Genomic DNA, 26,100 nt, shown 5'->3' with positions numbered 1-26,100 from the left:
AGAGAGAGAAAGGGTGCATAGAGCTTACTAGGTTCGGCTTACTGTACAGAAAGGTCGCTAGGTTCTGGCCCCGGATAGCAGGTTGTGCTGGCTTATGAAGGCTGGGCTTCTCATCAGCGACAGGTGCGTTGATTGCAGATGATTGATTGCAGCTGCTTGCTGCAGGCGGACTGGCACACGCCTGGCGCGCTCCTGGAGGTGCGCCCAGCGCAGCACAGACAAAAATCATTTGAAAAATTGGGAAGCAATTCCAAGGAGTTGATACACTGGGAACCGGTTCTCAATTCCCATCCGTACTCAGAAGTGTAAGACATCAAGATATAACAACTGAACAGCACAGTTCTTATCAGCTCACTGTTAAATGTTGAATGAGAAAATCGATTTTATTATTAAAAATTTACATTTATTAACACATTGAATACACACATAAGTACCGTAGGTATACAAGTACTGCAGTTACACTTTTTGGTGCCTAAAAGTTTGAATTGAAGAGTACTAATGGTGACGAAAACCTAACTGTAAATGCAATGTGACATCTCAGCAGGAAGATCACCTCAGCATATATTCCCACATATAACGAATCGCGTGTGCATGTTATTTTTTTTAAATGGCTGCTGCCACACAAAATTCATCTGATGAAAATAGTTTAAAAATAGCTTGAAGTGTGCAGATGAAATTGGCAGAGATAAACATGTTAGAGAGTTTGAATAAGGACACTAATACTGCCAACGAGGCATGCTGCTTGTCTGGTGATTAAATCACTGAATGCAAGTAAACAAATAAACAAAGCACAAAGCCAAACAATCCTGCCTAGAATAAAGAAGCTTGTATCTTCTGTTAAAGAGCCAACGCAGGCTCCAGATATAATTCATTTTCTGACTGGTTCAAGTCAACAAACCCAAATATAGAGACAATCACGGTGCTATTGTCACGTTGAGATATGCGGCCTGAAATTCTGCAATTTGTCACTGAGCAGCACGCGATTATTTACATAGAAACACTGACTGTTTTCATCAGTGCAAATAAAGAGAGAAGCACAGCAGGTATGTTAAAGAAGGGTGTTTGATGTCTCACTCACACTGGTAGTGTTAGAGGTAGATAGAGCAGCAGCTTGAGGCACATCTAAGGAAAGATTTACTCCAAGTTAAAGGGACCAAGCCAAGAGTGAACATAAACTGGGATACTAAATAGCCTCAGGATAATCACACACATTTAAAACAACAGGACGAGATGCAGAGAGCTGATTGGCTGGGAAAGGCAACAAGGCGGGACAAACAACAAAACAAGGAAGTGACACACAAAAGAGAAAGAATCAAGAAGTGACTAATCAGAGAACATTAGTGTTGCTAAGTGTTAGCTTTCAAAGCAATTAGTCGCGTACGTTGTATTGTTGGACACACACACACACACACACACACACACACACACACACACACACACACACACACACACACACACACACACACACACACATATATATATATATTAATATATATATATATATATAACATCAGTTGTCTACCAATCTAAGGTAATACGCAAGGACATTAACACATCCGACACATATGTAGGATTAACCGAGGGGGAATTCAAAACCAGATGGAACAATCACAAGGCTTCTTTCAGGAACAAAAACCTGCGAAATACCACAGAACTCAGCAAACACATTTGGGACCTCAAAGACAATAATGTTGAATATTCAATAACATGGCAAATTCTTGCATCCAGCACACCTTACAATAGTGGTAATAAAAGATGCAACCTATGCTTGAAAGAGAAACTGTTTATTATTTACCGCCCAGACCTGTCATCCCTCAACAAGCGCAGCGAAATTGTAACAACATGCCGCCATAGACGGAAACACCTCCTAGGTAACACATGAGCCAATCACCACGCCCCTAGGCCAGCCTGTACCCACCCACTCTGTGCCCTATATAAACCATGGTATGCGAATGCTCCCATTAAAATCTCCTGATGATTGAGGGTACCCCCCCTCATGAAACAGGCCTGTAGAGATGAAATAGTCTTGTGATTTTTTTTCCCACACATACATATATTGCGCTCTACTACGGTATCGAGCACTATTTTTTGGATAACCTTATTAAGACATATACTCCGCTCCAAATTGACATTTGTTGAGCACTGTACGACGATCAGAAATGGAAAAATTCAACATCGACTACTCCACGAAGCACATTCCCATACCCGCGCAGAATGACTACAAGCTAAGGCTCATAGAAAAGACGGAACACTTCCTAAGAAGGATGCGGTGGAAAGCACATTTTTTCCTCCACCCTGAAACAAAAGGAATGCAAAAGGAAACTTACGGATTCAAATCTACCAAGAACCCACCCACAGTTGAGGAACTAAAGGATTTCGAGAACGACATGCTCAAAATGATACAATCAGTCAAATTCAAGCCAATCCGCAACCCACTCCTCACCAAGCTGAAAAATGACAAGGAGCGCATCAAGAAAGTAAACAACCTCATCATAGCTGCCGATAAAACCACAAACTTCTACAGAATGGACATACCAGAACACCACACCTTACTGGACAGAAGCATCACCAAATCATACAAAAAAGCGCAACCCAACACCTTACAGAACATCCACCTGGAAAATAAAAGGATCGCGGCTGAACTGGACATTGAGGACAGGGTGGACGCCACAGCCAACAAGGAAGCCTTCATCACATTGAAGGACCACAAACCCAACTTCGCAAATAACCCAACATGCCGACTAATAAACCCAACTAAATCTGAAATAGGAAAAATCAGCAAAATAATCCTGGACAGAGTCAACACAAAAATCAAGGACAAAACACCACTCAACCAATGGAGAAATACAGCAGCAGTAATCAAATGGTTCAACAACATCCAAGACAAACAACAGCACAACTTTATCTCCTTTGATATCGAGGAATTTTACCCTTCCATCACGCAAGACCTACTGACTCAAGCACTAGACTTCGCCTCAGACTACGACTCAATCACAGGCAACGAAAGAAACATCATCATCCACGCAAAAAACTCCATTCTCATCCACAACAGTACACCATGGCAAAAAAAGAACAATGCAACATTTGACGTCACTATGGGAAGTTTTGACGGAGCAGAAACGTGTGAACTCGTTGGGAGTTTCCTCCTCTCCCAGCTCGCTAGCCTCAATCTGAACCTTGGTATTTACCGTGATGACGGACTGGCAGTGTGTCGCGCCTCGCCAAGGAGCAGCGAGAATACCAAGAAGCGCATATGCCAAATTTTCAAAGAGAACGGCCTACGGATCACGATTGAAGCCAACAAGCAAACCGTCAACTTCCTTGACGTCACTTTCAACCTGAGAAATAACAGCTACCAACCATTCACGAAACCCAACACAACACTCCAATACGTGCACCATGACAGCAACCACCCACCCACCACCACGAAAAGAATACCTACCGGAATCAATAAAAGGCTATCGATGCTGTCATCTAGCAAAGCTGAATTTGACCAAGCAACCCCCCCGTACCAAAAAGCCCTTGATGAAAGCGGATACAATTTCACCCTCACCTATGAACCCACGCCAGGAAACCAGCCAAAAAAGAACAGAAAACGAAACGACATCATCTGGTACAACCCCCCATACAGCAAAAACGTCTCAACGAACATTGGACACAAATTCCTCAATCTGATTGACAAACACTTTCCCAAAGACAACACCCTAAGAAAAGTATTCAACAAGAACAACATTAAATTGAGCTACAGCTGCATGAACAATATACGACAAATCATCTCAAACCACAACAAAACAATTGCAAAGGAGCCGTCGACCCACAGACAGAGCGACTCCAAAACCAACAAAGGATGTAACTGTCGAAAGAAACCTGATTGCCCTCTCAACGGGGGATGCTTACAAACATCAGTTGTCTACCAATCTAAGGTAATACGCAAGGACATTAACACATCCGACACATATGTAGGATTAACCGAGGGGGAATTCAAAACCAGATGGAACAATCACAAGGCTTCTTTCAGGAACAAAAACCTGCGAAATACCACAGAACTCAGCAAACACAATTGGGACCTCAAAGACAAAAATGTTGAATATTCAATAACATGGCAAATTCTTGCATCCAGCACACCTTACAATAGTGGTAATAAAAGATGCAACCTATGCTTGAAAGAGAAACTGTTTATTATTTACCGCCCAGACCTGTCATCCCTCAACAAGCGCAGCGAAATTGTAACAACATGCCGCCATAGACGGAAACACCTCCTAGGTAACACATGAGCCAATCACCACGCCCCTAGGCCAGCCTGTACCCACCCACTCTGTGCCCTATATAAACCATGGTATGCGAATGCTCCCATTAAAATCTCCTGATGATTGAGGGTACCCCCCCTCATGAAACAGGCCTGTAGAGATGAAATAGTCTTGTGATTTTTTTTCCCACACATACATATACATATATATATATATATATATATATATATATATATATATATGTATACACATATATATATATATATATATATATACATAATTGTTTATATATATAATGTATCATAGAGATGTCACAGCCGATAAATGCTTTAAAATGTAATATCGGAAATTATCGGTATCGTTTTTTTTATTATCTGTATCGTTTTTTTTGTTTTTTTTTAATATATATTTTTTTTTTGTATTAAATCAACATAAAAAACACAAGATACACTTACAATTAAGACACCAACCCAAAAAACCTTCCTCCCCCATTTACATTAATTCACACTCATTCACACAAAAAGGTTGTTTCTTTCTGTTATTAATATTCTGGTTCCTACATTATATATCAATATATATCAATACAGTCTGCAAGGGATACAGTCCGTAAGCACACATGATTGTGCGTGCTGCTGGTCCACTAATAGTACTAACCTTTAACAGTTAATTTTACTAATTTTCATTAATTACTAGTTTCTATGTAACTGTTTTTGTATTGTTTTACTTTCTTTTTTATTCAATAATTTTTTTTAAATTTATTTATCTTATTTTATTTTAAAAAAAAGGACCTTATCTTCACCAGAACCTGGTTGTCCAAATTAGGCATAATAATGTGTTAATTCCACGACTGTATATATCGGTTGATATCGGTATCGGTTGATATCGGTATTGGTAATTAAGGGTTTGGTCAATATCGGAATATTGGATATGGGCAAAAAGCCATTATCGGACATCCCTAATGTAGCACTTTGTTGTTGTAAATTATTTAAAATTACATTTAAATTAATAAAAAAAAACTATTTTGCACAATTGACTGCTATCAAAAATAGTTTTTCATGGAACTAGTGTTGTAACGATACCAATATTTTGGTACCGGTACTAAAATTATTTCGGTATTTTTCTAAATAAAGTGGACCACAAAAAATTGCATTATTGGCTTTATTTTAACAACAAATCTTAGGGTACATTGAACATATGTTTCTTATTGCAGTTAAGTCCTTAAATAGAATAGCGAACATACAAGACAACTTGTCTTTTAGTAGTAAGTAAGCAAACAAAGGCTCCTAATTAGTCTGCTGACGTATGCAGTAACATATTGTGTCATTTATCATTCTATTATTTTGTCAACATTATTAAGGACAAGTGGTAGAAAATTAATTATTTATCTAGTTGTTCATTTACTGTTAATATCTGCTTACTTTCTCTTTAACATGTTCTGTCAACACTTCTGTTAAAATGTAATAATCACTTATTCTTATGTTGTTTGATACTTTACATTAGTTTTGGATGATACCACAAATTTGGGTATCAATCCGATACCAAGTCGTTACAGGATCATATATTGGTCATATTCAAAATCCTCATGTGTCCAGGGACATATTTCCTGAGTTTATGATAATAATATAAATTTTTAAAAAACAAAAGAACATGTGATGCCAAAAAATATTGACGTAATCATAGTAGTATCGACTGGATACGTGCCTGTACTTGATATCATTACAGTGGATGTTAGGTGTAGATCCACCAATGGCGTTTGTTTACATTTTGATGCCGGTGAGCTACGGTGTGTAGTGAAGCATGTTTAGCTATTCCTCGTCCTGCAGGGATGATACTTGTAAGAAACGTACTTAATTTGTCGCCATGGAGGAGAGGATTAGTGATTTAGAAGTAGCTAAAACACTGCAGACAGCGGATGGACGTTAGCCGCTAGCTAGCTAGCCACCTCTTCCTGAGGGCGTTTCAGTGTTATAACTTCACCTTTATCTTTAGTTTTTAAGCCAAAATGCGTCCGTTCTCCCTTTTCTACCTACACACTGTGTCTGCTTGTACGTACTCTTTGATTGTGTGCCGCCGAACATGCTCGTCTGCTCGTAAACCAGCAATGTCACGACGTGACTTCGACACGGGCGCGGGACCGGTATGTTTCAGAGACGGTATCGTACCGAAAATGATTCATTAGTATCGTGGTACTAATACCGGTATACCGTACAACCCTACATGGAACACAAAAATACTGAAGACCCTATAATCCTTTTTTTTTTTATTATTATTATTGCTTCTCATTTAATACAGTATTTTGTGTATTATTTTGATAAATGTGCCTTTTAAAGTAATCTTCCTGAAAATAGGGTATTTATTTAGTTTTAGATACAGTACATTGTATCAGACAACACTGATTGAAAATAAAAACAAAGCCATGTTTTTGCTTTGTTCCTTGCAAGACTCCTTACGATCTCCACCTATGTCATACTCAGTGCCAGCAGGATTAAGCACAAACTACTGGGATGATTTTCACTCCATTTGTGTCATGTATGTGTAATCATGTTTTGTTTTAGTCATGTTTTGTTTTGTTTAGTTATTGGACTCTTTAGTTTCTGGCTTTTCACTCCCTTGTCTTGTTTCCATGGTTACCCATTAGTTTCACCTGTTCCACGTTTGGACTCATTGTGCACTCTTGTTTGTCACCATAGCAACCCATTAGTTTTCACCTGTCACGTCATGCACCTGTTTCGCGTTTTGAGTCACGCACCTGTTTTCGTTAATCATGTATGTAGTATTTAAGTTCATTGTTTTCAGTTTGTCTTTCTGGCGACATCCCACATTTATGCTCTTCACATTCCTGACACTTGTTTTCATGTCCATTTTCATGCTGCTACTTTAGTCCAAGCCAAGTAAGTTTTTGTTTAATGCTATAGTCTTTTGGTTTCATAGTTTGTTCTCCGCCACTGTGCGCGCTTTTCGTTTGTACTCTTTTTTTGTCCTTTGTTAGTGTAAAAAATAAAAATATGTACTTACATTCCCGTCTCGCCCGAGCCAACTTTCCATTGCCTTCTGGAAAAACTAAACCCCAGGACCAAGTCATGACAATTTGGAGGAAGGCTGAAGCAGAAAGAATCAATTTGATTGTGGGGGCAGATCCAAAATACAGGCTGCATACTGAAATCATCATCATTTTGATGGTATGCAAATATATTTTTTTCTGTTGGGTCCACTGCTACTTTTTCACGTAAACTCCTTGCAAGCTTTGACTCATAATCTCTATTGTCTCTTGCTCTATGTTTTGACATTAAAAGTGCCCTATCCTACATTTTGAACTTGTCAGACATATGTAGTGCAAACATATGCATACTGTATGTTACAAATGCTGTACTACATGATGTGTAAATACAATACCATGAGTTTGCTGTGTTTTAAGTCATCCTGTGTAACGGATGCCCGCGAGTGTGGCTGTGCAGAAGCAGGGCCATAACCAGGATTTGAAAAATATCAAAGTCAAAAATTGGAGGTCCAAGAGAAGCTTTAGAAGGCTGAAATCATGGGTATCACAGCAGCGAATGAATAATATTACCTTGAGCAACACAATGAACTATCCACTTTTTTCAATTACTATGATGAAGTTTAGCATATTAAACAATTTTAACATCATTGAAACGTAAGTTTAAGAACTTTACATCATTTCAAATCCAACATGGATTTGACAAGACCTACTTTTCTTTTCAAGTAAATTAAAAGGGGAAATCTGTCTTCTTATTCTCATCAGTGACAGACCATGACATGGCCAGGAATACGTTTGGGGTAAAATTTAATGTAAAGTGCCTTGTCATTCAATAATTTACATTTGACATGTGCTTCTTCATGCAAAACGCCCCTGATGCCTTAAGAGTCACGCTGGACATCAAGCTGACATCTCATCTCTCAAGCTTTGTACCCTTGTTGGATCCCCGGGCAGGGTAACCCTTGATTTCCACAGGATGCAAAACGGCTGCGAAAAGTAATCGCCACGGCGGCGGACTCTTTCCGTTTTTATCCAAGTCAATGTGTCTGTTTCCATCGGCAGGACAGTGACCTTGCGCATCCATGCACTGAATATACGCAGAGCTTCTATTTTTGCCCGTCCCCGCAATACGGCTGTTCAATTTCGCTAAAATCTGCTTGCAATCACTCATGTCATGGAAGCGCCAGGACACGCCCCTGCTCGCTCTGGCCGCATCGCGGCTACGCGCCGGCAAAGCTGCAGGCAATGGGTAATCTGCGCACCTGGGACTAATGAGGGCAGGCAGCATAAAGACCAGCGGACCCAAAGATCCAGCGCCGGAACGTAATTAACTCCTCGTAGTAAACATCCCATCTCTGGCTTCCCTCCTGAATTGCTGTTCTGACAGTGACAGGAGTGTGAAAAATAATGCGCAATAGAAGACTGTACAAATACAGTAAACCGTGAATCAGCGTGCATTATGCTACAACTGCTATATTTTGCTAACAATAATAATAATATCTCAGTGTATCAATTATACAATAACCTGTACAGTATATTGGAATAAAATCAGCTACGATACATCTCGATTTCTATTTAACAGAAAAGACCCACCGTGTAGAAACAATAATCATTGAAATATCACGTTGAGTTAAGTTTGAGTATATTTCAAACATGCATGGATACAACATGATACATCACATTCTTTTCAACATGTTCGAAAAGGAGTAGAAAGAAGCAGAATTTATTAAATCTTAACCCTTTTCCTTTACATAGCAGTTGCGATCACTTTTGTTCACTTCCTGTTCTCAATTTATTCACAATATACTCCATAAGTAATAACATTAAAACATAAATAAATACATAATAATTAGTGAAGTAAGTTGTATTTGATATGGTCAGATAAATATGATTATCAATAAATTCAGAATGTTTATCAGGGTTCTTCTTCTTTGTACATAGTTTGATTTATTTGCTTACTTAATCCATTCCATAATTTAATGACACACACACTGATACACTAAAGGTCTTAAGTGTTGTACGTGCATAAAAAATGTTTTTAATTACATTTTTCTCTAAGGTTATATTTCTCCTCTTTTGTTGAGAAAAAATGTTATACATTCTTGGGTAGCAGATTATAGTTTGCTTTGTGCATAATTTTAGCTGTTTTTAAATGAACTATGTCATGGAATTGCATTATTTTCGATTCAATGAATAAAGGGTTTGTATGTTGTCTATATCCAACATTATGTATTATTCTAACTGATCTTTTTTGTAACACCGTTAATGAATGAAGTGCACTATTGTAGTTATTTCCCCATATTTCTGCACAATAACTCAGATATGGTAACACGAGCGAGCAGTAATGGCGAAAAAAGCAGGCTTCGCTACACATCCTACACATGGGAGCTGTACGTTTGATCATTTTACTTTGTCTTTATCAAAAAGGCATGATGTTGTTCAAATGTAAGTGTAATGGTAGCACTGCGGCCCAAATAGCTATGCTATTGTCGCTAATATTTTTCTCTTCTCCACCTCAGTTTATTTTACATTGCGGTATTTAATATATAGCATCTATTACATTGAACAAAGTACTGTATAGTAGGGTCTACTGTATATACAAAGTGCAATCAAGTATTGTTTTATATCTACCCTGTTTGGAAGTAATGTAGGGTCTTACTATACTTGGGTTTACTTACCTTACACTGACGGAAAAGTGTAATTATAGTTGGCATACTCAAACTTTGAATCACATGGTGTGACCTACTTTATACTGCAGTAACACATTGAGGTACCCAAACATTCTATATTTTACATATTATCTTGTGAAGTTTATTGCGCAGCTTAGCTTGGAAGCTGGAGGGAAAAATATGGAAATTGGCACTGGGTGCTGAAGAGGTCATTTTGTTTACTAATAACTGCTGAAGTGCCCTTAAGCAAAAGTCCCCTCAGGGTATAAATACATTTTAAAACCACATATGTTGATGTGAACTATTACACTTAAAAGTAATTTATTATCACAACACAAAAGAGGGTCAGGTAAAAAATTGTGGTAAAACAGTATTAGTACCATATAGTACAGGGGTGTCGAACGTACGGCCCGAGGGCCGGATCAGGCCCGCCAACAGGTTTTATCCGGCCCGCGAGATGAGTTTGCTAAATAGAAAAATTAACCTGAAATTTTTGAATGAAAGAAACCGCTGTTTTAAATGTGTCCACTGGATGTCGCAATAGCAATTCTTTCTATCTTTGTAGATGATGCTACACATCTACAAAATAAACCACATGATGTAAGTATATCAGTCCAGGAAAATTATTAAACTACATAAATACCATGCTGTCATTTGATTTTGATATAGATTTTTTTATCTTGATAGAAAATTAACACCAATGACTGATGAACATTATCACATAATTTATTCAGAAAATATAAATAACGACAAATAGAGATTGAATAATATTAACCACAACATCCATCCATCCATCCATTTTCTACCGCTTATTCCCTTCGGGGTTGCGGGGGGCACTGGAGCCTATCTCAGCTACAATCAGGCGGAAGGTGGGGTACACCCTGGACAAGTCGCCACCTCATCACAGGGCCAACACAGATAGACAGACAACATTCACACTCACATTCACACACTAGGGCCAATTTAGTGTTGCTAATCAACCTATCCCCAGGTGCATGTCTTTGGCGGTGGGAGGAAGCCGGAGTACCACGCAGTCACGGGGAGAACATACAAACCCCACACAGAAAGGAATGCGCTCCCAACAGGTATAAAAGAAAGTGCATCTCTATCCTCCTTCAAGACCGCAATAAAAGTTCACCTCCAGGCAGCTACAACCCTAAACTAACACCCTCCCCGGATTGTTAATAATCAAATGTAAACAATCAAATGCAGATACTTTTTCTTATGCCTTCTGATCTCTCTCTCTCTCTCTCTCTCTCTCTCTCTCTCTCTCTCTCTCTCTCTCTCTCTCTCTCTCTCTCTCTCTCTCTCTGCCCACTACTTGCTGTCCATATCCTACCAAGTCAGACCTACACTGTTCCAATATCCATTTCTCTGTTCTCAATTGTTGATGACTGATAACAACCAAACCTAACCCCCCCCCCCCCCCCCCCCCCCCCTCCACACCCCGGATTGTAAATAATGTAAATAATTCAATGTGATTATCTTGTGTGATGACTGTATTATGATGATAGTATATATCTGATAGTATATATCTATATCATGAATCAATTTGGATGGACCCCGACTTAAACAAGTTGAAAAACTTATTCGGGTGTTACCATTTAGTGGTCAATTGTACGGAATATGTACTTTACTGTGCAACCTACTAATAAAAGTCTCAATCAATCACAGATCCCGAGCGCAGGATCGAACCCTGGACTACTCAGGACCTTCGTATTGTGAGGCACATGCACCGTGCTGCCCTAACGACAACATGTAAGTGAAAAAAACAAAAATAACAGTATTATTTGGACAATTTTAGAATTTTTAAACAAAGAAAACAATCTCAAGTTGTCTTTATTTTAAAGTTATCGTGCCGTGATTTTACCAGTCCCGCCCACTTGGGAGTAGATTTTTCTCCATGTGGCCCCTGATTTGAAATTAGTTTGACACCCCTGATACAGTACAACATAAACTTGGTATTTATGCACTTGTTTACTTTTTATATTTAAGCGTATGCATAATTGTTTTCCTAAATTTTACCGAGGTCGTATTCCCACAGCATGAAGTCTCTATTACATTGTGACTGTGTAATTTTTCATGCAAAAGGCAAGTAATTATTGATCTTTAATTAACTCTCTTGATATGTTGCCAATATTTTTTTCTCTGGATGTTCGTGTGAAATCTGCTGATATGGTTGTATACTTGACTATTGTGAAGTGGAAATACGCTTTGGTCATTAATTCACAAAACAAACTGAAACTAGCTGAGGATTCATATTCTATAATGCCAAGCGTTATCGGGCAACCACGCATGTCAAGTTCTTCAAAAATGTTTTGACAGTGAAACGTGATTACGTATCATCAGCCTTGTAAATGTGGGGAAATGATAAAGACAGGAGAGATTCCTGGGAATAATGCAGATGAGATGTAATTTTAGCATGCATTGATTGCTTTGCCCCGATATTCTGGAGTCGATTTTGTTAACAATTTAAGCCCACAAATAAAAGACCATCTTTTGTCTGGCAGTAAAATACATTTGTGTGGGACTATCTACAATGCCAGTGATTGTACCAGCAACTAGAATATAATTTGAGCAATTATTTTAACTAGCAGGCAACATGTGAAGGGAAAAATCAGAAGGTTGGTTTAGGGCGGGGGCAACCCGCGGCTCTCGAGTGGCTCCCTGGAGCATTTTTAAAAAAGAATTGAAAATGGAAAAAGTTGGGGGAAAATACTTTTTTTGTATTAGTATGTTTTTTGTTTGAGGACAAACATGACACAAACCTTCCCAATTGTTAGAAAGCCCAATGTTTAATATGTTTAATATGAGTATTTGGTGAACATCATTTTGTCCTACTAATTTTGGTGGTTCTTGAACTCACCATAGTGTGGACTGTCACAACAGCTTGTTTACATGTAAAATCTTCCACTCCTTGTTTGTCTCATTTTGTCTACCAACAGTTTTATGCTGTGTGTGAATGCACAGAGGTGCACTTTGCTGATGTTATTGACTTGTTGGAGTGCTAATCAGGCATATTTGGTCACTGCATGACTGCAAGCTAATTAATGCTAACATGCTATTTAGGCTAGCTGTAAGTACATATTGCATCATTATGCCTCATTTGTAGGTATATTTGAGCTCATTTAATTTCCTTTACTTTTATCCTCTTTGTATATAATTTAGTGTTGCATGTCTCATGACACATTTCAGATTTGTGTGCCATGTTGTTCCAGACCACAGCAAACATTACCTAGCTTGCCGAAGATTGTAATAAATCTATTAAAAGAAGACAGCCTGCCGTTTCCTTTAACTTGGACACACACATCTATACCTTTGGCCATTAAAAGCCAGTCACTTCCAGGAGTTATCTCACCTTCTGAGTAGCCTCTGATTTACTAATGGTTTCTCATGTTGAAAAATGTGTAGAATAAATATTACATTTCAACATTTCTGTCAAAGAAGATTTGCTTCAGCCTGCGACACATAGTCATTTTGATAGTAGGCTATTATAGCTAATATAGACACTTACGTCATGTGTTGCCTTCATTATAACATTTATATAAGACGTTTAAAGTCATTTTGATAGTAGGCTAATATAGCTAATATAGACACTTACGTCATGTGCAGCCTTCATTATAACACTTGTATACAGCTTTTCATTTTATGCTGCTCCAGACAGATTTGTTTTTTGTATTTTTGGTCCAATATGGCTCTTTCATCGTTTTGGGTTGCCGACCCATGGTTTAGGGTTAGAGGTTTGTTCCTTATGGGCCTCATTCACTAAGATCACAATCAAGATCAGATAGCACACATTTTTATGTTGCTATAATAGATACTAAATGTAGACATCACACTTTTTTAATTTACAGTAATTCCACTGACAAATTTCATGGTAACATTCCGGTGACTGAGCTGCCAGTATTTTACTTTAAAAAAATAACAATGGTAATACTATGAATTGATTAATGTGGACCCCGACTTAAACAAGCTGAAAAACTTATTCCATATATACCATTTAGTGGTCAATTGTACGGAATATGTACTGTACTGTGCAATCTACTAATAAAAGTTTCAATCAATCAATCAATACTGTTTGTTCAATTTACAGCAATGCACTGTAACAACAACAACAACAGTCGATTTTAAGGTAAACAAACTGGCATCTCCGTCCTAGAATTTTACTGTAAAAATAACAGTGGTTGCGATTTTTGAATTTACAGCAATGCCTGGTAAAAACAACAACTGTAGAATTTACTGTAGTGTGGGGTGGACCAGGCGGGTTAAATAAACATTATTTGAGTTAGACGTGCTGTGTTATATGCGTTGTGTCACAATGATAGTTTTCACATTGCACTGAGTTAGAGATGTGCTAACAGTAATGACCCTCCTGTCATTTGATTTCCTGCGGTGTGGAAATTAGCCGTCACCTGCGTCGTGTGTCATGCTTGTCATACTGTAGCAGCTCTTAACCATTAAGTAGTGCTGACCTGTCTTCTGGGTTGTCACTACCTGAGTTGATATAAAATATTGTTTTTCACAATAGTTTTTTAGATGTCTATGAATGTTCTCATTCATCCAGGTCTTTGTCATCTCAATCGATCGAAACTGGACTGCAACTTGGCTGTTTTTTTTTTAGGTTAATCAAGGTAAAGTTCAAGTACCACTGATAGTCACACACACACTAGGTGTGGTGAAATTACCCTCTGCATTTGACCCATCCCCTTGTTCCACCCCCTGGCCCCGCTCGGGAATCATTTTGGTGATTTAACCCCCAATTCCAACCATTGATGCTGAGTGGGTAATGGGTCCCATTTTTATAGTCTTTGGTATTACTTTGGCCGGGGTTTGAACTCACGACCTACCGATCTCAGGGTGGACACTCTAACCAGAAGGCCACTGAGAAGGTACTCTGATAAATTAGTTTTAATTCCTTAAAGATAAATTACATGTTTTTAAAGCCCTTGTACTAGTGTGGACGTCAGCACTTATTCAACATCTTGGCAGTTTTATTAAAAGAAAACAAATATATGGGGGCAGAGAAAATAAAAACATGATGCAAATAATAAGGTAGCTAACATCATTTGTGCCTTGTGTTTTTACACACTAACTGCACACGCGGAGAGGATGTTACACGACCCTCTTGAGTGTAATCCACAATTTCCCAATGAGTCACAGAGGACAATTCAAGGCTGAGATCAGAGAGCTCTGCATCATAGTTTATACGCTAGAAGATTAATGCACCTGCATTTTCTATTAGGACGCTTATGGAACCGCCTTTGTCATAATTCCCTGCTGCAATCACTATATTAGGTTTCATATTAATCCGAGCAGCATGAGACGTGCATGCAAAGGCCCTCCACAGCGCGTGTCAAGCAAATTAGCATGGGCGACAAGAAACGTACCGTGACCGCTGAGGGTCTGAGGCATTTCAAGAGAGATGGGTTCATTCCCACACAAGTCCCTCGTGATTTAAACGTGTGGGCTGTATTTTCCTGAAATGATTGCAACGCCGATGTGTCTCTGGTGCCGCTGTGTGAAGTTTCAGAGCAAACTCTTAACGTGCTTTCTGCTGACGGGATAGAAAGCGAGATGCCTGCCTTAGGATAATGTGTAGCAGCCCTGCTAAATTCAGTGTACGTGTTAATTAATTTATGCTTAAACGACTGAAGAAACACAGCCTCAAGAGTTATTTTCCCTGACACATGAAATGGTGTTATGTCTCTGCGTTTTTGAAAAGCTTATAAATCATTTATGCATTTTTTTTGGCGAAGAGGGTTAAATCAAAGTTGTCTGCTACTTGGCTGGTGATAATATGCACATATGACGTCTTGAGGCAATCGCGGTATCAAAGTGTTGCAGCGCATGCTTGTATTACTCGCTTAAATATATGGAAAATACGCCCCATCTTATACACTCCAGACACGTAACAGGACGGATGAGAAAGTCATTCTCGTGTTAGGCAAGTCAATGTCATCTGCGAGAGCACAAACATATTATTCTTAGAACCCTATCACACTACTTGGATGCAGCTATGAGGCTCGAGGCCATCCCCAACCAATCTCCTGTGGTCAATTAGAGAAGCCATCAGGATTTGTCTTCATTTACTTTCTCCTACGTTGCAGTCCCCCAGAAAGGATTTTCATCATCTAATTTCTCTGCATATTTATTGAGCGTCTCAACTACAGGTAGCATAAAATCAATACATTGCACGCATGCACGGCACAGAAAAAGTAACGTCAACACCTCCCGTCTATCTGTCTCCTTTAGCGGAACCCCTCTCTGCTTTTCATGCAAACGATTTTACAGCCAGACTGTTTAAAAAAGAGCCCCAGCACGGAAATTGTGACAAATGGAATCTGCTATGAGTGGAACACTCTCCAGGGACACGCTCGGCCTCCAAACAGGGAGAACAACGCTGAAGATGCGCCAAAAGCAAATAGAACTGGCGACACTACAACAGAGAAACCTTCAAAGAGGACAATCATAAAATGAATGCACTCTGCACCGACCTTCTGATAATTAAAAGCCGGGCTCCAAACAATGGTCCATGGGAGTTTGCCCAAGAGGTTTTCTTGGGGTGGGTCAAAGCAGTAAGCACCGCAACAAGCATTGTGTTTTATTGCCAACACACTTTTTACTAGAAACACAACACATCATAAATAAAAGAGCAAAAATAACATCTGTTTTATTTGTATTTCAAGAACTTGTTAAATCTGTATTTTTTACTATTGTGAGAAGAGTTTTTCACCAGTGGCCAAAAACTACTACATCAAAAGTTGCATATGTAATTTTTTTGTGATGATTTTCTTAACAATTATACGATGCAGATAGCCAGGAAACAAGGTAATTGAACAGCATTACTAACAATTAAAATGTTTCTGTTATGTTCAACGGGGGAAAGAGACAGCTTAGAGGCAGAAAGTAGGTATAGCACAAGGCGTATTTATTACCCATGATAATGCGGTGGAGTGTGTATGCTACTATGTGTGTAGTGCAGGACTATGTGAAGCGTTTTACTAGGAAATTTTACCAGCAACTGTTGTAGGTGCGTGTTGATCAGAATCAGGAAGTCCAATAGGGCGAGGCTGGTTGGGAAATCCGTGAGACAGGCGAAAGGTCCGGGGGCAAGAGAGAGGCTTCAGACTGTGTGTCCAAGCGAGGGGTCGAGATCCCGGGAAGGCAGTCAAGATCCAGGGGAGCGTCAAGGGAAGTGAGGCGCACAGCTCCAATCCATGGCGGTGGAGATATGTAAACAGAGAACTATGTTCTAGCACTGGATCTCAGGACACGCTGGCTTTTATGGCGTGGATTCTCATCAAAGGCAGGTGTGTTGATCATTGATTGCACACAGCCACGCAAGGGCGCGGCTGCGGCAGAAGCGGAGCGTGTATGGGCGTGCCCTGCGGTGCGCTCAGCGGTGCGTGCTAAGAATGAACGCCGGCATGTGCACGCGGCGTAACAGTTTATTCGCAATTAATCACATTTTGTCCATAGTTAACTTGTCACAATCGGGTTTGCCAGAGTAGGACCCCAATGCAAAAAAGAAATAATAAGAATAATTAAAGCTGCCTCCTCTCTGAGCTGCCACCTTAACGTGGTAGAGGAGTTTGCGTGTCCCAATGATCCTAGGAGCTATGTTGTCCGGGGGCTTTATGCCCCCTGGTAGGGTCTCCCAAGACAAACTGGTCATAGGTGAGGGATCAGACAAAGAGCAGCTCGAAGACCTCCATAAAAAATAAATAACAAGGACCCAGATTTCCCTCCCCCGGACGCGGGTCACCGGGGCCCCCCTCTGGAGCCAGGCCCGGAGGTGGGGCACGATGGCGAGCGCCTGGTGGCCGGGCCTGTCCCCATGGGGCCCGGCCGGGCACAGCCCGAAGAGGCAACGTGGGTCCCCCCTCCAATGGGCTCACTACCCATAGCAGGGGTCATGGAGGTCGGGTGCGATGTGAGCTGGGCGGTAGCCGAAGGCAGGGCACTTGGCGGTCCGATCCTCGGCTACAGAAGCTAGCTCTTGGGACGTGGAACGTCACCTCGCTGGGGGGGAAGGAGCCTGAGCTAGTGCGCGAGGTGGAGAAGTTCCGGCTAGATATAGTTGGACTCACTTCGACGCACAGCAAGGGCTCTGGAACCAGTTCTCTCGAGAGGGGCTGGACTCTCTTCCACTCTGGCGTTGCCGACAGTGAGAGGCGACGGGCTGGGGTGGCAATCCTTGTATCCCCCCGGCTCAGAGCCTGTACGTTGGAGTTCAACCCGGTGGACGAGAGGGTAGCTTCCCTCCGCCTTCGGGTGGGGGAACGGGTCCTGACTGTGGTTTGCGCTTACGCGCCAAACCGCAGCTCAGAGTACCCACCCTTTTTGGATTCACTCGAGGGAGTACTTGAGAGTGCTCCCCCGGGGTGATTCCCTCGTTCTACTGGGGGACTTCAATGCTCATGTTGGCAGCGACAGTGAAACCTGGAGAGGCGTGATTGGGAAGAATGGCTGCCCGGATCTGAACCCGAGCGGTGTTTTGTTATTGGACTTTTGTGCCCGTCACAGGTTGTCCATAACGAACACCATGTTCAAACATAAGGGTGTCCATATGTGCACTTGGCACCAGGACACCCTAGGCCGCAGTTCCATGATCGACTTTGTAGTTGTGTCATCGGATTTGCGGCCTCATGTTTTGGACACTCGGGTGAAGAGAGGGGCGGAGCTTTCTACCGATCACCACCTGGTGGTGAGTTGGCTGCGATGGTGGGGGAGGATGCCGGACAGACCTGGCAGGCCCAAACGCATTGTGAGGGTTTGCTGGGAACGTCTGGCAGAGTCTCCTGTCAGAGAGAGTTTCAATTCCCACCTCCGGAAGAACTTTGAACATGTCACGAGGGAGGTGCTGGACATTGAGTCCGAATGGACAATGTTCCGCGCCTCTATTGTCGAGGCGGCTGATTGGAGCTGTGGCCGCAAGGTAGTTGGTGCTTGTCGTGGCGGTAATCCTAGAACCCGTTGGTGGACACCGGCGGTGAGGGATGCCGTCAAGCTGAAGAAGGAGTCCTATCGGGTTCTTTTGGCTCATAGGACTCCTGAGGCAGCGGACAGGTACCGACAGGCCAAGCGGTGTTCGGCTTCAGCGGTCGCAGAGGCAAAAACTCGGACATGGGAGGAGTTCGGGGAAGCCATGGAAAACGACTTCCGGACGGCTTCGAAGCAATTCTGGACCACCATCCGCCGCCTCAGGAAGGGGAAGCAGTGCACTATTAACACCGTGTATGGCGAGGATGGTGTTCTGCTGACCTCGACTGTGGATGTTGTGGATCGGTGGAGGGAATACTTCGAAGACCTCCTCAATCCCACCAACACGTCTTCCTATGAGGAAGCAGTGCCTGGGGACTCTGTGGTGGGCTCTCCTATTTCTGGGGCTGACGTTGCTGAGGTAGTTAAAAAGCTCCTCGGTGGCAAGGCTTAAGGCTCTGGATGCTGTGGGGCTGTCTTCGTTGACAAGACTCTGCAGCATCGGGTGGACATCGGGGGCGGTACCTCTGGATTGGCAGACCGGGGTGGTGGTTCCTCTCTTTAAGAAGGGGAACCGGAGGGTGTGCTCTAACTATCGTGGGATCACACTCCTCAGCCTTCCCGGTAAGGTCTATTCAGGTGTACTGGAGAGGAGGCTACGCCGGATAGTCGAACCTCGGATTCAGGAGGCACAGTGTGGTTTTCGTCCTGGTCGTGGAACTGTGGACCAGCTCTATACTCTCGGCAAGGTCCTTGAGGGTGCATGGGAGTTTGCCCAACCAGTCTACATGTGTTTTGTGGACTTGGAGAAGGCATTTGACCGTGTCCCTCGGGAAGTCCTGTGGGGAGTGCTCAGAGAGTATGGGGTATCGGACTGTCTGATTGTGGCAGTCCGCTCCCTGTATGCTCAGTGCCAGAGCTTGGTCCGCATTGCCGGCAGTAAGTCGGACACGTTTCCAGTGAGGGTTGGACTCCGCCAAGGCTGCCCTTTGTCACCGATTCTGTTCATAGCTTTTATGGACAGAATTTCTAGGCGCAGTCAAGGCGTTGAGGGGATCTGGTTTGGTGGCTGTAGGATTAGGTCTCTGCTGTTTGCAGATGATGTGGTCCTGATGGCTTCATCTGGCCAGGATCTTCAGCTCTCACTGGATCGGTTCGCAGCTGAGTGTGAAGCGACTGGGATGAGAATCAGCACCTCCAAGTCCGAGTCCATGGTTCTCGCCCGGAAAAGGGTGGAGTGCCATCTCCGGGTTGGGGAGGAGATCTTGCCCCAAGTGGAGGAGTTCAAGTACCTCGGAGTCTTGTTCACGAGTGGGGGACGAGTGGATCGTGAGATCGACAGGCGGATCGGTGCGGCGTCTTCAGTAATGCGGACGCTGTATCAATCCGTTGTGGTGAAGAAGGAGCTGAGCCGGAAGGCAAAGCTCTCAATTTACCGGTCGATCTACGTTCCCATCCTCACCTATGGTCATGAGCTTTGGGTCATGACCGAAAGGACAAGATCACGGGTACAAGCGGCCGAAATGAGTTTCCTCCGCCGGGTGGCGGGGCTCTCCCTTAGAGATAGGGTGAGAAGCTCTGCCATCCGGGGGGAGCTCAAAGTAAAGCCGCTGCTCCTCCACATCGAGAGGAGCCAGATGAGGTGGTTCGGGCATCTGGTCAGGATGCCACCCGAACGCCTCCCTAGGGAGGTGTTTAGGGCACGTCCGACCGGTAGGAGGCCGCGGGGAAGACCCAGGACACGTTGGGAAGACTATGTCTCCCGGCTGGCCTGGGAACGCCTCTGGGTCCCACAGGAAGAGCTGGACGAAGTGCCTGGGGAGAGGGAAGTCTGGGCTTCCCTGCTTAGGCTGCTGCCCCCGCGACCCGACCTCGGATAAGCGGAAGAAGATGGATGGATGGATGGATGGATGGATGGAATTAAAGCTGCAAGCAGCGATGGACGGGACCGACTTTGACAGCACATAAAATCCAAACAGGAGCAGTAATTAAAACTCTTTGGTCAACTTTTAATCAGAAGGGTTCAATCCCTCTCCTGTGCTAGTTTGAAGCCGACACGACAAACGCACTCAGAGGAGATAATGTTTGAAAAAAGGTGACCGGTTTTTACAAAACTTTTGTTTTGAAGGGGGAATTGCAAACTTCCTATAGATTTTTGTTGAAGGATGTCAGTGTATGAGGTCTAAGTGAGACCTACATAGAGGTTTTTGTTTCATGTCTCTACGACATTCCTAATGGAAGTTACAGGCAGTTTTGTCTGTGTTTTCTTCCTAGGGGGCGCTAGAGCGCAATTTTGAGTTTTGGGGTTTGGTTTTTTGATTAAATCGCAATGTTCGCCAGTCCTGATGTGTGTGTCAAATTTGGTGAGTTTGAAGCATGTTAAGGGGGTCAAATTACAGCTCAAAGCTGCGGTATAATAATAAAGAAAGAAAGAATAAAACCTTACACATACAATAGGGTCCTCTGTCCCAAAGGGACATTGCGTTCCCTAATAACACGATTCCCACTTAAAAAGGAGTGAAGAAAAATAACCAAGGATGCACACGAGAGGTGTGAAGAAACAGAAAACACACACAAAAGATGTGGAGAAGAAACGGTTGACAATACAAGGCAGCGCCGAGGCACAGCCACAGGAAACGAGAAGTGTGAGCGGAGCTAAAGCAGAGGAGATGAACACGAATGGAAGGGTGACCCATCAGGAATCTACTAGGTAAATGGACTACAGAGCTTAAGTAGTCAAGAGGAAATGAGAAACAGGTGTGCGCAAAGACGGCTCAGACCCGTGACTCACAACAAAAAGCAGACAGCGAATGCGGCCATAGTCGTCCGGTAACAAAAGTGAAGGAGAGGCAGTTGTCATTGTCCTTACACCAAGCCCACGGCAGGCCGGGGCCCTCTCTCCTCCAACTTCAGAATCTCAAATATTGAAGGCTGTTGTGCACAACCCTAAGCAGACAAGTATTTCACAACTGTTGGGCTGGACGAACAGAGTGATTCGAGCGAGAGCTTGTGCGATTTAGCCATTATTCAAAAGCAATCTCAGAGACCTACAGCATTAAAGCCAGTACCATCTTCCAAGGTCTGTAAACCAGTCTTCCATTAATGTTGTCCCACTGGTGATTGAGCAGCAAACATCAACACCAGTGTAGGCCTTGGCTGTGACAGTCACTGGGACGGTGACCTATCAAAACAGGAGCTAGTGTAATAGGAAGGGCTTTAGGAACCTGCCAGTCAGAAATCATTAAAGGTAACTAAAGCCTGTGCCTCAAGATGAACAGATGAAGCTAAACATACACTACAGGACAAAAGTTTTGTCCCCACATCTGCGGATCCCCTCCAAGGTTTCTCATTGTCATCCCATTGGGTTGAGTTTTTTCTTGCCCTGATGTGGGATCTGAGCAGAGGATGTCGTTGTGGCTTGTGCAGCCCTTTGAGACACTCGTGATTTAGGGTTATATTAGTAAATATTGATTGATTGATTGAACAGTAGCTCAAAATTAAAACCAGTACTATTATAAAACACCTAAATACAAAAAAAACCAAATATTCCCACACTAAAAAAACACACACTGAAAACATATGGGAATACACTGCAAAATAAAACCAAGCCTTAAAATAACAGCACCGGATAATAGTATTAACTATTGCCTGTCTATCTGTGTTGGTCCTGCGATGAGGTTGCGACTTGTCCAGGGTGTACCCCGCCTTCCGCCCGATTGTAGCTGAGATAGGCTCCAGCGCCCCTCGCGACCCCAAAAGGGAATAAGCGGTAGAAAATGGATGGATGGATATTGCACAAACCCGGTAGTTGAATTAAAGTGCCAAGTGACTAAAGAAAAAAAGGGTTCGTAAAACGTGTTCATGTTAAAATAATGGGATAAAAAAAAACGTGACAGATGGGGGCAGTAAACAATCTTTGGCCTCTCCCTTTGTTAACCACACATTCATTCATTTGCAACAAGGATAGCTGAATGCATGTTGAAGGTGAGAGGTTTTGGCGTCCCACGTGCTATAGATAGGCCGTGATTTAAAACGGAAGTTTGTCAGAGAGAGGTTGCGTCATCACGCTCTGCCGTTAACAGGCGCAGCGAACCTTGAGCTCTGACTGGCAAGATCCCGAAGCCCTTCCTATTACACTTGCGTGGATTCACTCCTGGTACATGTCCCAAAAACATGCATTGCAGGGATATTTGGACACTGTGACTCTTAATTTTCCATTGGTGTGAATGTGGGTGTAAATGTTTTTTTTGTCCCCCGGTTCCCTGTGATCGACTGGCAACCAGTGTAGGGTGTACCGAACCTCTCACCCAAAGTTAGCTGGAGCAAGCCCCAGCTCACCAGTGACCCTGAGCCAACAAAATCGGTGGAAATGAATGCATGAACGAATACTGCAGCATGCAGGCATTTTTATTGAGAAGTCATCTTAAATTTGCCTGTCTCTTCTTGCTACAGTATGTCAGAGGTACCAGGAGACCATTTGCTTGTAGCAAATGTATGACATACTGTACGCATAGAAATAATGTGTCTATGTTGGTTTGTGTGCACATGTCAGCAGGCTGTATTTAAATGCTTGCCAACCTTGAGACCTTCGAATTTGGGAGATTGGGGGTGGGGGGGTGGGGGGGGGGGGGTTGAGGGGGCGGGGTTTGGTGGTAGTGGGGCTGTATATTGTAGCCCGGAAGAGTTAGGGATGCAAGGGATTCTGGGTATTTGTTCTGTTGTGTTTATGTTGTGTTACGGTGCGGATGTTCTCCCGAAATGTGTTTGTCATTCTTGTTTGGTGTGGGTTCACAGTGTGGCGCATATTTGTAACAGTGTTAAAGTTGTTTATACGACCACCCTCAGTGTGACCTGTATGGCTCTTGATCAAGTATGTCTTGCAGTCACTTTCATGTGTATGCAGAAGCCGCATACAACATGTAACTGGGCAGGCACGCTGATGTATGGTGAAAAAGCGGACGCGTGGACAGGTTGTAGAGGACGCTAACGGCAGTGCCATCACGGCACGCCCTTAATATTGTTGTACGGGTGAAAATCGGTAGAAATTCGGGAGAATTGTTGCCCCGGGAGATTTTCGGGAGGGGCACTGAAATTCGGGAGTCTCCCGGAAAAATCGGGAGGGTTGGCAAGTATGTGTATTTACTGTATCTTGAAGTGCCACTGAACAGTAATGAAAGAATCAGTCATGGTATGTTCATGCTGTATTTACAGCTGTTCATATTGAAAAAAGGCACAAGGGATGTAAAAAAATAATAGTAAGAAAAAATAATGTGCTGTTTTCCTAAGAAAGTACAGTAGAAGGGAACCATCAGTCAAGACCTGGCTTCAGGTCACAAAATAAGGAATGGAAACATGGTAGATACTAGAAACATGAAAGTGTTGCAGTGGATAATACAGTATGTTATACCTGCAGGGACTCCCTCCTCAGACATGGAAGTGAGTTGGGGAAAAGATGATGTGCAATCACTCCCACTCTGCTGCTTGCAGATGTCGAGAACAGGGCATTGATTTACGCGCCTTAAATGGTTATTGACAAGCCACCAGTTGGTAAAGCTCTCCAAGTCTAGAATTGATTGTAGCGCTCATGCCGATTGCAAGTAGTTTTAAATGTATGATGAATGTAAGGCTGTTGCTGCATGCAGGGTCAACAGAGCACAGGTCTAATTTGTATCTCCAATACTCATGTTGATAAGCCAGCTGGTTGGTCTGCTTATTGATTGCTTACATCGTGGTAATGTGTTTATTGATGTGCTAAATAGGTAAACAGATATGAGGTAAATAGATGATTGCATGGCTGTCAATTATTAGTAGCACTATTCTGATTCAACTAGCTCCCAGCACTGTCTTACTTTCACATTTTTCATACATGTCCTCCCATCTGGTGGTCAAGTTCAATTAGATGTCATAAAGGCAATATTTTAAAGCTGTTTGATGGATGGGATTGAATTTTAAATATTCATAAATTACCTTTGACACTTTGATGGATTTTGTGTTGCCCTCGTAGAACCTTTACTGGACAGTTTAATCATCGCTTATAAATTCTGTGTGCTAGGCATTGTTATGAGGTAAACAGAAAGCACGGCCTAGATCAAGTCGCGCTTTCAGCCTTCATCTTTTTGGTCAATGCAAAAGCTAAAGTACAAGCAAGAGACAGCAAATGGCTGAAATATAGGTAAAAAAAACTTGAGGTGAGATTTTCTTTTTTTTTTTTTACAAAATGCCTTCTATGTAAGACCAATTTGCTCATCTTGAGTAATGAGTACTAAAATTGGAGATATGACACCAAACATTTCATGGACAACAATACCATTGTGCTCCTTTGGTTTGTTCCAACGTACTCAGGCAGATGGCGTGTGCCAGAAAAGACTGTCGATCACATCGACGGGAACATCGACAAAGAGATCTCACGGCATTTGCTTTTATTCAGAGTTGTGGCCTGCTTCACAATGACAACACGTCTGGTTGAGAAAAACATCGCTCCCTTCTCACCTGACCTGTCTCTGTTTTTTGTTTTATTTAACTTTCCTTAGCTCAAGTGGGTCAAAAAGGTGACCTGTTTTGAATACATAGTGGACAGAGCTCTGGAGGATCCTGGAAGAATTCTTCCAGGAGTGCATTAAGGCGGGCCCATGGGGATTACTTCAAACGGCAAAAATTGTAGTCTGTAGACGAGATCTAAAAGTATATTATATTGTATCACTAGACATGGAACCCTCCCGACACTCCTCATTGTAACAACCAAAATATTTATGAAAGTAGGACTACGTTCTTTGCAGTGACGTGCGGTGAGGTTCATGGCTGGTGAGGCACTGACTTCATCACAGTCAGATTTACAAACATATGAACCCTAAAGAGTATCTTATTCATCATTTGATTGGCAGAAGTTAAAGGGTTATGTTTAAAAGCTCATACCAGCATTCTTCCCTGCTTGGCACTCAGCATCAAGGGTTGGAATTGGGGGTTAAATCACCAAAAATTATTCCTGGGCGCGGCGCCGCTGCTGCCCACTGCTCCCCTCACCTCTCAGGGGGTGATCAAGAGGATGGGTCAAATACAGAGGACAAATTTCACTACACCGAGTGTGTGTGTGACAATCATTGGTACTTTAACTTAACTTTAACTTTACACATACAAACTGTAGCACACAAAAAAGCACATTTAATAAAAAATTTTTTATTATGGTCTTACCTTTACTTATAAATGAAGT

This window comes from Nerophis lumbriciformis, linkage group LG02, assembly GCF_033978685.3.
Source record: "Nerophis lumbriciformis linkage group LG02, RoL_Nlum_v2.1, whole genome shotgun sequence".
In the NCBI taxonomy this organism is placed as follows: Eukaryota; Metazoa; Chordata; class Actinopteri; order Syngnathiformes; family Syngnathidae; genus Nerophis; species Nerophis lumbriciformis.
This window is presented reverse-complemented; position numbering follows the sequence as displayed.